This window comes from Lemur catta, chromosome 3 (assembly GCF_020740605.2).
Source record: "Lemur catta isolate mLemCat1 chromosome 3, mLemCat1.pri, whole genome shotgun sequence".
NCBI classification, from domain to species: domain Eukaryota; kingdom Metazoa; phylum Chordata; class Mammalia; order Primates; family Lemuridae; genus Lemur; species Lemur catta.
The window spans coordinates 105,127,938-105,144,816 of record NC_059130.1 but is presented as its reverse complement, the minus strand read 5'-3'; the positions used below and the strand labels follow the sequence as shown (position 1 = coordinate 105,144,816).

The 16,879-nt window shown below is 46.8% G+C and overlaps 1 long non-coding RNA gene across 16 annotated transcripts in view; it reads right to left on the bottom strand.

Annotated features, from left to right (window-relative positions):
• LOC123635866 overlaps positions 1 to 15,271 on the bottom strand; it is a 29,490-nt gene extending 14,219 nt beyond the window's left edge. For 8 of the 16 annotated variants that reach the window (XR_006734232.1, XR_006734222.1, XR_006734237.1 and 5 more), the window contains exons 1-3: positions 8,335 to 8,715; positions 7,782 to 7,819; positions 3 to 1,861 (exon numbers count right to left, since the gene is read on the bottom strand). This is a non-coding gene — a long non-coding RNA (uncharacterized LOC123635866). Of the gene's footprint in view, positions 1 to 2; positions 1,862 to 7,781; positions 7,820 to 8,334; positions 8,716 to 9,232; positions 9,349 to 14,020; positions 14,442 to 15,239 lie in introns of those variants that run through there. The other 8 variants (XR_006734226.1, XR_006734223.1, XR_006734224.1 and 5 more) reach the window with 8 other exon arrangements.
• Between the last annotated feature and the right edge of the window lie 1,608 nt (positions 15,272 to 16,879).

Sequence of the window (16,879 nt, the reverse complement as noted above, 5' to 3'; positions counted from 1 at the left end):
ACCTCTCAGCTCCAAATCCTCGGGTACCTGCTTGTGGCACTGGAACGTTCCCCCTCGCCAACCGGCATGAGGTTGCGTTTTGTCAGTAGCAGGGGTTGGAGGGACCCAGGAGGAGAAAGGGGCTTTTCTTCCTCGTTCCAGCTGTGCTCTTCTCTGCTGTTCCTGCTGCATGCGGTGGCCGGCACTGGGACACCCAGCAGTGTTCCCACTCCCGTGAGTACCTGCTGACAAGTTCCTGGGGTGGTGCCTCCCCGCGGACCACTCCAGCCGTACCCCAGCAAGTCCCTCCCCCTGCCAGGGGGCTCCACACCCTCCCGCTGGCCCAGAGCCTCAGCCCTGGTGGGGCTGGAGATGCAGGAGAGGCTCTTCCCAGTTTGTCCCTTAGATGGAACCCTGGATGCAGAGCGGGTCTTCACACCTGCACTCTTTAGAGTTCTTTCCCCCCCGCTAGGCATTCCTTGGCGAGAGCTAATCGTTATTTATTTATACTGAATTTTCCCTGTTCAAATTCACTGTGGTATCTGTCTCTTGTGTGGATCCTGGAAGATGGAAAGTTGGTGCAATCCCAGGACATAGACCCACCGAGATGAGATTCTTGGAAGTGGGTTGGTCGTGGCCCCAGGTTTGAGCACAGTGCTGACTGAGCTCTTCGCCAGTGGGAAGTGGGGTCGGGAATTCATGGCTCGCAGAGGCACCACCACGGATCGAACCATCACCTGTGGTTGATGGTGACAAAGTGTCAATGGAAGCAAGTGCCTTGGGAGCCCAAGTAGCTGCAGCCTTGACTGCCGCGGCAGCGATGATGACTGCAGGGACCACAGTGGCTTCTGCTGAGTGCACCGGAGCATTTGGAATAAAAATTCTAAGCTTAGTCCTTTAACTCTCAGCTATGACAGCCCTAAATAAATCTCTCATTTCTTGCAGCCACAGGATGTGCCCAAAAATCAAATACAAAATTAATCGTGCAGGTTGCAGAATTCCAACGTCTGTTGAGTTTACCGTCTTGCCAAGTTTCCCATGTGAAAGTCATGTCCTTGGCAAATTCTTTCTCATGGGTGAGAATGGGAATCTGAAACATGGAGTGGGAGCACCTGATAGGATCCACGTGAAGCCCAAATCTTGAACTTTCAATCACTCGGAGCATCCCTTGACCGTAGAAGTGGCTTTCTTCTCCTTGAAACCTTTAACTGGGTGCTCACTCACCTCAAGAGCCCCCACAACCACCCACGCTGCCAAGAGATCCACAACAGTGATGAAATGTCAGCCTGCTCCAAAGGGACAGGTACAAACTGTGACCCAAGAGGAAACCGTCTACACAACAAAAGCAAGACTTTGCTTGTACATGTTGAAGAAAACCTGGAAAACACAGAGGAGGGGTGGATTCTGTGGGTATTAGACCAAGGAGGAAATGTAACCCAAGAGGGAGGCAAGTTCGTGGGTAAGTGTGCACTTACCGGGAATCTGGACTTATTGTGTTAGCTCGTGCACGTGGAGGAGGCTCCAGCGGCTTGCTTGGTTGGTTGCCTGAGTCACATGTCATAGTGGCTGCATTTGAAATGCCAGAGCGTCCTGGGATGATGCAGAGAGCGAACCCAAAGGCCTCAAGAGATGGAAATGTTGGACGTGTTTCATCCTGTGCAACCCATACACCCACCCCACACCATGTTCTATGAGAACAGACAGAGGGAACTGAAGAAACCCACAGTGACAGGACCCCTGAAAAGCTCTGTGATTGTTTCATTTTAGGAAATTTATGGCCTCGGGTGGAAGCTACTATTGAGGTGGGCTCACCAACTTCAACGGGGATGATGGGACAGAGGGACACAGGAACACTTAGCTGCCAAAACCACGCTGGGAGCATCTGCAAAAAAGGACGGCAGGGAGGGACAGGTGAGCAGAACGCCTCATCCTACAGGGATCTTTGGTAGTGACTCACTGATCATGGTATCCCTGGGAAAGAGATGGACAAGCAGCCTCCTAGAGTATCCTGGTCTAACTGAAAAAAACAAAACACCCTGGGTCTGATGGCCTCCAAGGATCCGCAGACACAGATGCCCCTGCTGGAAGGCAGGCGCGGCACGCGGGAAAGCCTCTGCACCGTCCTGCGAGAGCAGCCGCCCGTCTTCCTCCAGGCTTTCTCCTGCGGGAGCAGGTTCATTCATCCGAGTGGATGTGCCCTGGGGAAGGGACCCATCCTGGAGATTACGAGACACAGGATTTGAACTGACACTAATTGCTGGGGACTCCAAGTGCCACTGTAGGCTGCCAGTCAGTGGTGGATCCTGTAGTGGTCGGTGACAGGTGCAGCTGGGCCCTGCTCACACGGGTACAGCCAGTCCGTCACCCTGTGCCTGTGGTGTCCCTTCACCCCGACCTCACCTTTGTAAACAGTCTACTTTCTAAGCTCTCCTCAGAAGCAGCTAGAGCCGTAAATTGGCAGGAATCCTTCAGTGGTCATTTGGAATGAAATTCTCGAGGCTGAGTGCAGACCAGTTTGAGAGGCCACAGGAACCAAGAAAACTCCTCCCCTGTTCTAGCAGGGAGGAGGGGAAGAGTGAGCCCAGGCTGTTCCCCATAATGAAGGCCTCCTCCCCAGGGGAAAAGACCTTATCACACCTAGGGGGAAAGGAATTTACCCAATTCCAGCCCTTTCTAGCCTTGCTATTTCACCTAACACAGGAAAGAAAAAAACAAATGAAGAAACAGCTGTGAAGGTCACAGCCCAGGAGCACGGTCCCACTAAAAGACGGAGATTTAACAATAACACTTCCCACCGCACACCCTACAGCCCTGTGGGCAGAGCTGCAGGACAACAACAGTAGATGATAGCCAGAGTGCCCCAAACATAGCTCTATCTGAGGAGGAGCTCTTAAGGAATCTTAAAGACCACAAAGGAGACACAAATGAGGACACTTGACGAACTGCAGGCCCCTAGCATCTATAGCTACATCAGACATCAGACACATTAAACATTAAATCTAACCAGATTAAAATAGTCATCCCCTCTTACCCATGGGGGATACGTTCCAAGACCCCCAGTGGATGCCTGAAACTGTGGCTAGTACTGGACCCCATATAAACTATATTTTTCCCTACACATACATACATACCTAGGAAAAAGTTCAACTCATAAACCAGGCACAGTAAAAGATTAACAACAATAACCAATGACAAAATGAAACAATTATAACAATATACTGTAATAAAAGTTATGTGAATGTGGCCTCTCTCTCTCTCTCAACATATCTTATTGACTATACTCACCTATTTTCAGACCCTGGTTGACCAAGGGTAACTGAAAACATGGAAAGCAAAATTGCGATTAAGGGGGGTCTACTGTAAAATTTCACTCTGAAGACTTTTTTTTAACCTTAGTTCCTATTACTCAATATATCAAGTCTGGCTTTCAACAAAAATTACAAGGCCCGCAAAAAGGTAAAAAATGAAAAACAAAAAAAACATGAAGCTGAAGAGACAAAACAAGCATCAGAAGCAGACCCGGATATGACACAGATATTTTGAATCATCAGCATACAGAGAATTTAAAGCAACTATGATTAATACATTAAGGGCTCTAATGATTGGAAAAACAGACAAGATGAAAGAACAAATGGGTATTGTAGTCAGAGAGATTAAAACTCTAAGGAGGAATCAAAAGAAAATGCTAAACATTAAAAAAGATTTAAAAAACTTAAGAATGGTTTTGATGGACTGTTTTTAAAAACTTTTTAAAAATTTTGAAATAATTATTGCTGCACAAGAAGTTGCCAAGATACTCAGCGCCCTCCCATGCATCTTTGCCTCAGCTTCCCCCCATGGTTACATCTTCGGTAACTATGGTACATTATGAAAACCAGAAACTTGGCACTGGTCCGATGTGTGTGCATCATTCTCTGCCTTTGTAATCAGATGTCTAGATTCATGTAACGACTACCACGATCAAGACACTGAACTGTTCCAAGAATGACCTCTTTTATAACAAATCTTTTATTAATAATTTTTTTAAATTTTTAACTATTATGGGTACATAATAGTTGTATATCTTGATAGATTCTTCAGTAGATTGCACACAGCCAAGGAAGGGATCAGTGAATTTGAAGATAAGCTAACAGAAACTTTCCAAACTGAAATGAAAAAAGGGAAAAAATGATCAAAGAAGAGCACAATATACAAGAACTGTTAGATATTTCAAAATGTGTGGCATAGGTATAACTGGAATACCAGAAGGAAAAGAGAGAAAAGAGTAGGAGGTAATTATCTGAAGTAATAATGGCCAAGAATTTTCCAAAATTAATGACAGATCTTCGACAAAAAAAGCAAGGCAATTTGATGGACGAAGAGTAGCCTTTGCAACAAGTGGTGCTTGAACAATTGGACATTCACGTATTTTTTAAATGAACCTATACACCAATCTTACATCTTTCACAAAAATTAACTCAAAATGGGTCATAGATCTAAATGTTAAACACCAAATTACAAAACTTCTAGAAGAAAATATAGGATATGTGTTTTTATATACAATAATAAAAGTCTGATTGATGAAAGAAAAAAATTAATAAGTTAGACTTTATTAAAGTTAAAGATTTCTTCTCTCTGAAAGATAGGTAAGAGAATCAAAAGACAAGCCATGGCCTGAGAGAATATATTTGCAAAACACATACCTTATCAAGGACTTGTATTTAAAATATACAAATAACTCATAAAATTCAACAATAAAACAATTCCAATTAAAATAAGGGCAAAAGATCTGAACAGGCACCTCACCAAAGAAGATAAATAAATAGCAAATAAGCATATGAAAAATATCATCATTTGTCATTAGGGATTTGAAAATTAAAACAATGAGATACCACTACATACCTATTAGAATGGACAAAATTTATTTAAAAAAAAACTAACAATACCAAGTGCAAGAGAATGAAGAGAAATAGGAATTCTCTCACTCATTGCTGGTGGGATGCAAAATGGTACAGCCACTTTGAAAGACAGTTTGGCAGTTTCTGACAAAGCTAACTATAGTGTTACTACATGATCTAGCAATCGTGTACCTACATATTTACCCAAATAATTTGAAAACTTATATCCACACAAAAATCTGCATGTGAATATTTATAGCAGTTTTATTCATAATCACCAAAACTGGAAGCAAACATTATGTCCTTAATAGATGAATGAATAAACAAGCTGCAATGCATCCATATGATTGAATTATTATTCAGTGTCAAAAATGAAAGGTTCTATCGAGCCACAACAAGACTTCGCTAAACCTTAAATCCATATTGCTAAGTGAAAGAAGCCAGTCTGAAAAGGACACATGATGTCTAATTCCAATTTTATGACATTCTGAAAAAGGCAAACTATTGAAAAGGCAAACTTTTCAATATCCAATTATGTGACATTCTAAAAAAGGTAAAAGGATCAGTGCTTGCCACAGGTTGAAGACGTGAGGATGAGATTTTTAGGGCAGTGAACCTATCCTGTACAATACTGCGATGGTGACCACATGACATTACGGATTTGCCAAAGCCCACAGAATATTACAGGACAAAGAGTGAATCAAGATGTCTACAAATGTTTTAAAAACCATTTAACCAATGGTTAAACCAATCAGAGGATCCCATGACAAGAAAATCTAACTGTATCGCAAATGTCTGAAACAAGGAAGGGGCCAGGGGAGGCACTACCCTAAGTCAGTTTGGAAATGAGCAGAGTCTATAAGACTAAAAGCAAAAGAAACTACATGATCACTGCACTCTGGTGGACAAAGCTGTTTCCCACCAGAGTCCGGGTCAACAATTCTGATACTATCATATATGTATACACTGGAATTAAACAATGAAGTACATGGGTAGCAGATTGTGGGAGCCAGGTTTCTTACTGTCAGAGCAGGATTTTGCATATAAGCAAGGAGAAGAGGCTAGAGTGATGCACATGGTAATTATCTAGATTTGGAGACATCGCATGAACTCATATTTCACTTAATACAGATATTTAACCTGGATGCTGGTAGCGATACAAAGGAATATGTGTGGCTATGTGTATGCACATTGGTTAGCACACACACATGCATATTCTTGCTCTGTCAGCTGAGAGGGCCTAACAGAAACACACCTAGTTCCCAGATGTTGGGTTCTCATATTATTCTCCAGTAAAAGGCACCAGGGCCTCTCGCAGACACGGCTGATTCCAGGACTGGGGCGGGAAGGACACAAGATGAGCCTGGATCATACTGTAGTGCCAGAAAATAAGGAAGCAAGGAAAACACTAAACCAGCAACAACCAAAAATGAAACCTGCACTGATGGGAGTGGGACGAAGGGACACAGGGACCAACTGAAAGGCCTTCCCACAGCCAAAGCTGGAGTAAGGAAATGACTGAAGTAGTATTGTCTTATAACCCAAGGTACAAAATAAATACTCATGAGTGAATATAAATAAATGCTTGAATAAAATAATAAGTGGGGGAGAAGAGACAGATGTCCTATGAAGAAGAATTCCAAGTCATGTGTGTAGCTACTCCACCCTAACACAGAGCACTAGTCCCCCTCTCCGTCACTCCCTCAGTGTGGGCCGCCACAGGGCTCCTTCCAAAGGGCACGGAATGGAAGTGGGGGGCAGGGGAGAGTAACCATACAGTGGAGAAACCCGACAAACAATATCTCAGCCAGGCGGTCAAGGTCAACATCACAACATCAACAGCGATAAGTCACGTTGATAGCAAGCACCCTTGGTATGACATGACGAGAATGTTTCATCTCTGTGGTCTTCCTGCCAAAACCTGTAGCCCCAGTCTCATCATGAGAAAAGCATCAGACAAATCCAAATTAAGAGTCATTCTATAAAATGCCCAACTGGTATGCCTCAAAACTGTGAAGGCCATCAAAAACAAGGGAAGGCTGAGAAGTTGTCACAACCAAGAGGCACCCCAGGAGACATTATGACTAAACACACTAAAGTATCCAGGGTAAGATCCTGGAACATGAAAAAGACATTAGGTAAAAACTAAGGAAATCTGAATATAAAGTATGGACTTTAGTTGATAATACTGTGCAAATGTTATTTCACTAATTGTAACGAATACACCCTAATAATGTTAGACGTTAATAATAGGGGATGTTGAGTGCAGACTACATGGTGGTCTCTCTGCCATCCTCTTAATTTTTTGGTAAATCTAAAGCTGTTCTAAATAACAAAGTCTATTTTTAAAAAAGAAAATGAATAGTTAAAACTAAAAAAGAAATGTGTATTTTCAGCACTGCAGAGACAACTGGTTTTGACATTTTGGCTTTATCGCTTCTAACATTCTTTCTTTTTGGCTTTTTGGACATAGTTATTATTGATCCGTATGTATAATTAAGTTTCCTGATGTCTGTTTTTGGTTTTGTTTTTGTATTTTTAACTTAACATTAAGTCATTAAGCAGTTGCCCTGTTGTTATGAGTGTAATCGCTGTTTTTATTCACTGTGGAACATTCTGCCAAGTGAATGAGGCTGAGTTAAATTAACTGAATCCCTCCTGTCGAGCTGATTTGGTTGTTCTCAAATGTTTGCTGTTATAAGTAACCCCAGAGCCTAAAGCTTCTGGGGAGAGATATATGGGAGTCCCCAAACCTCATTTTTTCTCAAAATTGCACAATAAATATGTCACCAATTCATTGATTGGGCAGAATCTGATGGGGCACAAACAGGACGTGGCATCAATCCCTCCAGTGCTGCCTTCCATCCAGCTGCCTCTGAGCCGCCTAAGGACACCACAGACACACAGCCTTGGCTTTGCACTCACCTTCACCGGTGACAGCATCTGTGTTCAGTCCTGTGCACCTGGCAGCATTAAGAGGTCCAGTCAGGTCTAGCCACTCGCCTGTCCCCTCTCTCCAGCTCAGGTGTCACCAGGGTTCAGGGTCCCCGTCTGGGTAAGGGGTGAGGAGGTGGGGTGTATGGTCTGCCCACCCCCTCTTTCTCCCCCTCCAGGCTCCCAGCAGAGGACAGGAAGCCCGAAAGGAAAAAGGGAAGCGTTTTTCACTTGGCTGGTGCTGCCTGTGGTCCTCCCCTCAGAGTGGAGGCCCTCAATGGCAGGGGACGTGCACATGCCAGCTCTTTCCTGCGGCACACAGGGCTGTGTTTACTGGAAGTGCAGTTCCTGACAAAGGAGATGCTCCCTCTGGCTGACCTGTTGTGCCCTATTCCATCCAACCCCAGGGATGCTCCTTGGCACCCCACCTCACTGCCCGGACCCTTCTCTCTCAAGAAGAGGGGCCCAATAATATTGCTCAAGGCTCTGAGAAATCCTAAGGCTTCCACGTGATCCACAGAAAATCCCTGTCCCCCCTGCTCACCGGGCGCTGGAGCACAAGCTGCCCTCCCCTGCCGTCTCATCCATCGCCGCCCAGGTGACAGCCATGGCCAGTCTCCAGCCAGCCTCTGACCTTCCAGAGCCTCCAGGCCTGTTTATTCGGGGACTGTATCTCTCATTGCCACCGGTGAGAAAACTATCTACATGTAACAGAGAGGCTCGACAGAGCCAGAAGTGTGCTCTCTGGAAAAAAAACTTAAAACAGAAAAGACTGGTAAGATTAAATAAAAACAAAGAGCTAACAAGCACAGATAAACAACATAGGCAATGGGAAACAGACATCACTATACAAATTATAGGGACAGAATACAAAGGAAAATTGTTTGAACTTCTTTACGCCAATAAACCTGAAATTTTAAGTTAGTTGAATATATTCCTAGAAAAATATAACTATCAAAACTGACCCAAAAAGAATTTTAAAATTCTCCATAATTTTATAACCCTGAAAAAATGGAGTCAATAATAAAAATCTTCCCCACAAATAAAACACTTTACACAGGTGGTTTTATAAGTGAGTTCTCTCACCATTTATGAGACTAGCAAAACCTGGAATCCAAAGTGAGACCAAAAATGGAAGATTACAGAGCATATGCACTCAAAAATGTAAAAGCAAAAAGTCTTTTAAAAATTTAGCAAGAAAATCCCAGCAATGAATAAATAACATATTATGGCCACTTTTGGTTTCTCCTAGGAATATGATGGTAGTTTAGGATTAGTATGTTAATTAATGTAATTAACCACATTAGGAGATCTATTTAAAGCATATGATCATCCAAATAGATGTAGGAAAAGCATTCGATAAAAATTGGCATCGATCCATGATAAAACTCTGAGCAAACGAGGAATGAAAGGAATAAAAGATACTCTCCAAAAAAGCCTACAGCAACATCCTGTTTCATGGTGCAATGTTGAAAGCTTTCCTTCTGAGAGCAGGAACCACACAAGGACAGCTGTCACCACCCATCACTCTTCGACATGGGAGGTCTTTTCTAGAGCACTTAACCAGAAAAAGAAATGAAAGGAAAGGAACAGGCAAAACTCATTATTTGCATATGCTGTGATTGCCTCTTTGGAACCCAAAGGGTTTACAGATAACAAGAGAGGTTAGCATGTTGGCTAGATTCAAAATCGATACATGGAAATAAAGATGCCATTTACACTAGAAAAAAATTATAAAGTTTCTAAAATAAATAATAAATCTAACAAAAGTTGTGAAGTTCTTTATGCAGAAAATTAATATGTGTGATATGAGCTTGGCACACTGTAACATTTCATTAAATGTGCGTACCTGTTTTCCCCTTGCTTCATACCTGAGGTATTTGCATTTTCATCCTAAAGAAACGCTAGCAGATTTTTCAGAATAATTTCTGCCTATCCAGTCTTTCTGACCTAGTGCTACTTTAAAGATGAATATTTGCATAATGCATTTGCCAAACGCTGTCGCACTCATTATCTTTTTCCCAAGAGTTCGGAGAAATGGATAGTAAAAATCTCATTTACATTGGAGGAAAGTGGCCTGCAGGATATAATAAGTTTGGAGTCAGGTTTGGGTCCCAGGTCTGTCTTGTTTCCGAGGCACCTGCCCTGCACCTGCTGACCCAGAGCTCATTCACTGAGTAACTGCAGGGGTCCTCACTGAGCCTCGTGCCAGAAGCAAGGGGCATAGGTAGTGATGTGCATGAAGGACACAAAGCTTGCCTCTGGGGAGCTCCTGTCTACTGGAGCATCCAGGTGACCACACGACTGGATGATGCTACATTACTTATGATACCAAGCTCAGAGCAGGGGAGCAAGGGGGCTTTCTGGAGGAAGGGGCATTTAATTCCAAGACTGAAGGATGAGTTACCAGGTAAAGAAATCAGGAGTGAGGGCAAGGCAGAAAAGAGACAGAAAGGTATCCAGGCCGAGGAGACAGTATGTGCCAAGACTTGGAGGAGAAAGAGAATGGCCCGCCATGGGACAGACAGAAGTTTGGTTGGGCCAGAGTCTAAGGTGTGCAGGGGCAAGGGGTGAGAAACATGGCAGTCAGGAGCCAGCCCTTGCAGGACCCCATACACCAGGGTCCTGAGAACAAGGAGTAGCTGCCCGAGGGTAAGCAAGGGTGTGCAAAGCTAGCTCTGTGCTTTAGAAAACAGACTGCCCCCCACGCAGGGTGTGACACAGGAGGAGATGCTGAAGTCAACCAGCTGGTCTGGGTCAGAGGAGACCCTTGTAGGTACCCAGAGGACTCACTTTATGTCCATGAGGAACCCTCATGACCTCATGAGTCCACTCCCAGGATCCATCAGGACTCTGGGCAGCAGCCACAGACCCCAGCCCAGCAGCTGAGGCCTTTAGAATGGAGAAGAGGCTCCAGGGCTGGGGAGGAGGTTCGGGAGCTCTTGGGACAGGAGAACAGCCAGAATCAGGGTCTCCATGCCCTAACAGTCTCCTCTATGCCCATCTTTCATCTCTGCCTCTTTCTCAGTGACCTCAGTACCCAGGGCATGCCCCGTGAGAACAGAGAGGTAGCCCCAAGCAGCTCTTTCCGACTCCATGATCCCAAAGGCAATAGGAAGCTTCCCCCAATAGCTCCAGGAGAAAATTCCAGGAGGGGCCAGATGACTTGTGGTGGGCATTCTGTCCAAATAGCTACATAGCCAGGCGATCTTACCTCTTTTACAAGAGCAAACCAACACTGCAGGAGCTGGCTGCGTCAACAGGAGCTGTCCAAGAACTTGGCCACAGACAGCAGACTATTAGATAAAGGACAGATCCTTCTCATTTTGCCTCATGCTGCAGCAAACAGCCACCTGGGACCCAGACCCTCCCCAGCCCCTGTGGCCTCACTCAGACAAGACCTGGCCTGGCAAACCCTTCAACTCAGCCATTCCCTGTCTAGGTATTGCTACCAGAAAAAGGCTCCCACATGTACCCACTGGAGCATGCACAAGGGTACATGCTGTACAAGAACATTTATATAGAGAACAAAATGAACAACTTGAACACTCATCAGTAGGGAAATGAGGAATGGTGAAAGGAGGGGAGGAAGGGAGAGAGAGGGAAATAAAGAGGGGAAGGAGAAGGAAGGAAGGAGAAACATCTAAGCCTTTGAATGTGACACATGGCTTCATTAAAATGAATGTGGTCCCCCTGCATGTACTGACATAGAAAGATGTCTAGCATATTGTTAAGTGATTCAAAAGCCAGATGCACAAATACATTTGAAACCTTTTATCTGTTTAAAAGCACACAGAGCAGGACATATATAGCTAAGCATGCATATAAATGTGTATATAAATACACACAAGTATGTGTATAAATGCATAGATACAGGTCTGTGAGGGCAACATACCTCACTGATAACAGTGGTTACTGTGAGGGTGGGGGAAATTTGGAGACAAGTTGCTGGGGAGGGTAGCACAGAGATATGTTTTCTTGCTTGAGTATATAATAAGAGTGTGTGCATATAGCACTTGTATAATTAAAATTAATTTAAAATGAATGAGGGAAAATAAAATGGCAGGTAATGTTGCTTGTAATAGGAAAAAGCCCCCTAAATACTGAACACAAATACATCTAGAGGAAATAGACTAAAGCAAATGAGGGCGTCTATTGCAACAGAACACCAAGCAGCCATTGAAAGATGGAGCAGATTTACATGGAGAGATATTCCCAAGCAAAAAGCAAATTATAAATTAGCGTGCATCAAATATTCCTATATTGTAAAAGAAAGAAAATTTAGAACATGCATAGAAAAATGCAAGCCATGGTGGAAAGAGTGTGGGCTTTGGAGTCATGCAGGCCTGGGTTGAAGTTGCTCAGAGTTACCAGCAGAGAACTATGAGGGTCACTCCATGCTCTCAGCCTCAGTTCACTCATCCTTAAAATAGGAATGGCAAGTGTCTACCTCATGGGGTTGGTGTGAAGTTTAAGTGAGCTCAGGGAGTCAAAAGGCTTATCACAGAGGACACAAGACAACAGGATTATTATTATTAATTATTATTATTTCCAGAGTTTAATCCGGGAAGTGGGTTTGGGACTAAGGAAAGGGAACACGGAACTTTTACATTTTTTGTATATTTAACAATGAGATTGTGTTACTGTCTGCTATGGACTGAATTGTGTCCCCTCCAAAATTCATATGTTGAAGCCCTAACCCCCAGTGTGTTGGTATTTGGAGGTGGGGTCTTTGGGAGACAATAAGGTTCAGCTGAGTTCATAAGGGTGGGCTTCATGGTGGGATTAGTGCCCATAAGAGGGGATACCAGAGAGTCCTCTCTCAAGCTCTCTCCGCCCCCACCCCAGTAGGCAGCTGTGTGCAAGAGAGGCCTCATGGAACTTGACCATGTTGGCACCCAGATCTTGGACTTGCAACCTCCAGAATTGTGAGAAATAAATCTCTCTTAAGCCACCCAATCTTATGGTATTTCGTGATGGCAGCCTGAGCAGACTAAGACATCCTTAATTTTTTAAAAAAATACTAATAAAGATTAAAAGAGGAAAAATAACCATGGCCCAGCAGCTGCCTGCCATGTGGTCTGTTCTGATGGGCTCCACATCCTGGCGCTGCTCTGGTGGGAGGCTGCCGGACCAAGTGTTCCGGTCACCACTGGCTACAGCTGGTGGTGAGCGATCCCAGCCACATCTACTGTAATCTTGAAAAAATCACTTGCAGTGCCACAGCAGTGATTACTGAGGAGGGCCAGGCCCTCAGACTACAGTGAGACAGGCAAAGATGGTCCCTCCCCACTGGGGCTTGAGAGCCGCAGGACAGACAGGAGGTTGGTGACAAGTGTTCTCCTGTCACCTGTCTGCGTGCTGTGATTTAATATAGTTTTGACATTTCCCCAGCCGAGTGGCAGCCGGGGCTCCAGCTGCATAAAATTGGATGGATAAAAGCTGGGGCAAAGGGCACAGAGACCTTGACTCCCTGTCATTTTGCCACCAGCTCTGCTACAGACAAGCCGGCATGCTAAGCGGCTGAAGTCAATAACAAGAAGAATCAGGGCTGGAGGAAAAAAAAGAGATTGAGAATCTCATGAAATTGTTCCTTTCTTGAGAGTCACGTAGATCTGCTGCTGTCTCTTTAGGAGAAGCGGCATCGGGGAGGCTCCACCCAGCTGTGCAGAGTGGACCCCAGGCTGCTGGCAGTGGGGTCTGGGGGCTCCAGTCCCAGGCACTGAGTAGCTACCATGTGCCAGGCCAGGGCAGGCCCCAGGGACACCAGTGAACAAGACAGGTGAGGTCCTGTCCCCATGGACAGTCATCCCCATAATAATAATAATAATAAATAACAGTCCTTTATGCTCACTATGTGCCCAACCCTCACAACCACCCTATGAAGCAGGATTATCAATCAATTTTACAGAAAAGGAAGCTGAGGCTCAAAAAGGATAAGTCACCCACCATGGCACCACCTGTGGAAAGGCAGAGTTAGGACCTGAACGTGGGTCTATCTGTGCTGAGTCTACGCCCTGACCCACTGGTGTGGCATCTGAGCATCCACTGCAGAACACTCTAGCAGAGAGCCTGTGCCCAAGGCCTCACGGGAATAAGGGACAAACCCCAAGTGAAATCCCTTACACACATCCTGGTGGGCTGAATGAAACTTAACTCTAATGTTCAAACCTGGTACCCTGCCCAGCCCTCTTCCCCCTCCCCCCATGCAACCACCCAAACACACTGACCTTTTCAATCATGTTTTAACTGTTCATGTATCCGTCTTCCTGATTCACCGTGGGGTCTAGGGGCTCATCGACGGAGCACCCAGAATGGGCCTGGGGCGCAGTAGGGCAGCATGGCCGCATGGTTCTGCACCTGGCCCTTGAGTCAGACGGGCTGGGCTTGCTCTAAATGTGGCCTGGGGCAGGTGACTTTGCTTTTATGTTCTCAGTTCCCTCAGTTCCTGTAAAACAATGACAGCATCGTCACCCCCTTGAAGGGTTGCTGTGCAGATCAAATTGACATAACAGGTGGAATACAAAACAGGGCCCAGCACGTACTGTGTGTGCAATAAATATTCATTTTTATGATGATAATGATGATACTTATAACAACTACTTAAATGCAATGTAAAAACAGAGATTGCTACTTCCTTCTGTTTTGAGACTTATGTTCTCTGTTAACCTGCCTTCCTTCGTTCCTTCCCTCCCTCCATCCCTCCTTCCTTCCTTCCCTCCCTCCTTCCTTCCTTCCATCCCTCCCTCCCTCCTTCCTTCCTTCCCTCCCTGCCTCCTTCTTTCCTTCCTTCCTTCCCTCAGTGGGCACCGTCCATGGCCCAGCGGTGCCCTCGGCCGGGACCACAGCAGCGAAGGGGGCGGACGGCTCCCGCCCTCCGGGCGTTGATACCCCAGTGGGAAGAGCGCTGAGAATCAAGGAACCCGACGAATGAATTAAGCCATCACAGGCCTGACAAGCAAAGCAAAACAAAGCAAAACAGGATGCCGTAAAAGAGAATAACGATCTTCTCAGAAAGATCTTTCTACTCCGCGTGAGAATGGGAGCCAAACGACGCACCGCCCAGCACACCCAGCCCCGCCCCGGCCCAGCCTGCCCCCGGCCCCCTTCACCGCGGGGCTCCCGGGGGTCCCCTCACCCCGTGCCTCGCACCTGCAGGTCCAGGGCCCCAGTCCGAGCTGCCCCCCCTCTTGGGCACGCCCCCAGTCACAGCAGATTGGCTCTGGGGTTGACATGTGACCCAAGGAGGACCAATCAGATTTGGGGTTGGTCTGGGTGCCCTGCCCAGTGCCCCCCTGCGGCTAGGAGTGGAAGGAGGGAGGCCCCCGGGGGATGGCACTGGGATGAGATGAGCAAGGAGGGGCCCCAGCTACTCCCTCCCCAGGGGGCCTCCGTCCCATCCCCCCACTGGGGGTTTGTGCCCCTCACCACCAAAGACCCTTGACTCACCTCCCCCTGCCACCCCTAAGGCCATGGCTCTGGGAGAGGCTTCCCGTCCCCACAGGCTCTGCCCCCACTGCTCCAGGGGCTTCTTGTCACTGGCCAGGCCTGGGCTCCTGGTGGGTCCTCAGTCATGTTTGCTGAAGGAATGAGTGAATGAGTGAGCCAGTGACAAAACCTCAGAGGGCGCCCACAGTGGAAGAGCCGGGCTGGATTCCGGCCCTGCTACCTCCTGGCCCCAAGGTCGAGGCCTGATCTTCAGCCCCCCTGAACCCCCACCTCCTCACCTGCAGCGTGCGACGTGGCTGGCGCTTGGCAGGGGATGTGGGAAGTGCCCGGCACACAGGAGCCACCCAGTCAATGCCAGCTGCAGTGAGACTTGTGGCTCAGTTTTCTTTCTTTCTTCTCTGTGAGCATCCCAAAATGCCATGTTCCTAGAGTCCCCCCGCAACCCCCACTGCTGCGTGAGGAGACTCGGAACCTGCACAGCCACTGGACACCAGGGCCTGGCTGGCCACTAACATGCACCTGCTGCCAGGAGGGGGCACGGGGACGGAGGGGACACCGCAGCCCCATCTGGAGCACCCCTGGGCTCTGGTCTCCCCCAGGAGGCCCAGGTCTCCCCTGTTTTTGCCTCCAGGCCTGTCCTGTCAGCATCTGCTGGGGAGTGTCACCATAGAGATGGGAAGTGCAGGAGGGTGAGGGGCTGAGCAGCCACACGGCTCCTGATTCTCTGAAATGAGACTGCAGAGGCCACGCTCTGGGGAGGGAGGAGGAGGCGCAGGAGAGAGGAGGCAATGAGAAGGGGTGGGGAGTGAGGAAGGTGGAGAAAGAGCATAATGGTCTTTTAGATGCAGAGAGAACTTAGCCCTTTAATTCAGCGTGCATTTTAATATATCTACAGCTCATCAACTTGATAGATTTCTTTTAAAATTATTATTATTATTTTAAAATCTGAAGGGTCTAAATCTCTTTTTCCAAGGGTTCTGATTTCAGCCCCCATATCACGTACCTCCCCGGGCCTCACCTGGGCAGCGCTCTAGGCTGCATCTGGGGTGGGGGTGGGGCTCGTGGGACAGGTGTCCATAGCTGGACCGAGGTGCCCTGTGCTTTGCCCTCTAACACCCAAGGGACTGAGCAGTCAGCTGGGAATGAGAAAGTGGCTGCAAGTTTACAGGCTGGGTACCTGGGGAAGTCACTCCACCTCCATGGCCCCAGTGTCCTCGTGTGTATTTAAAATGGGGAAGACACATTCTAAGAGGAGTCCGGGGCAGGGGAGTGGGGTGCTATAATGTGGGAGGACACTCGGAGCCACAGAGGACCTGGCTTCTCTCTCCTCCATCGCTCTCTCCCCACCTGCTCCAAGGTCATGTTCAAGTCTCACAGAGTTGCGTCACATCCCCTCAGAACCAACCCTGTGGCCATAGCAAGTGGGAAGTTCTGATTGGTGTGGGCCTGGGTAGCCCCATCTGGTCCTGGAGGACTGACAATGGGGACAGGGAGTTCACCCACAAGAAATCAGAGCTTTTTACCTAAAGAAGACTGGAAGCTGTACAATCCCAGGAAGTCGGGGTATCTCTGTGTCTCATTAGCACCGTGTGCGAGCAGTAGGAAACAGTGGCAAACGCTGACATGGTGCTCATGATGGT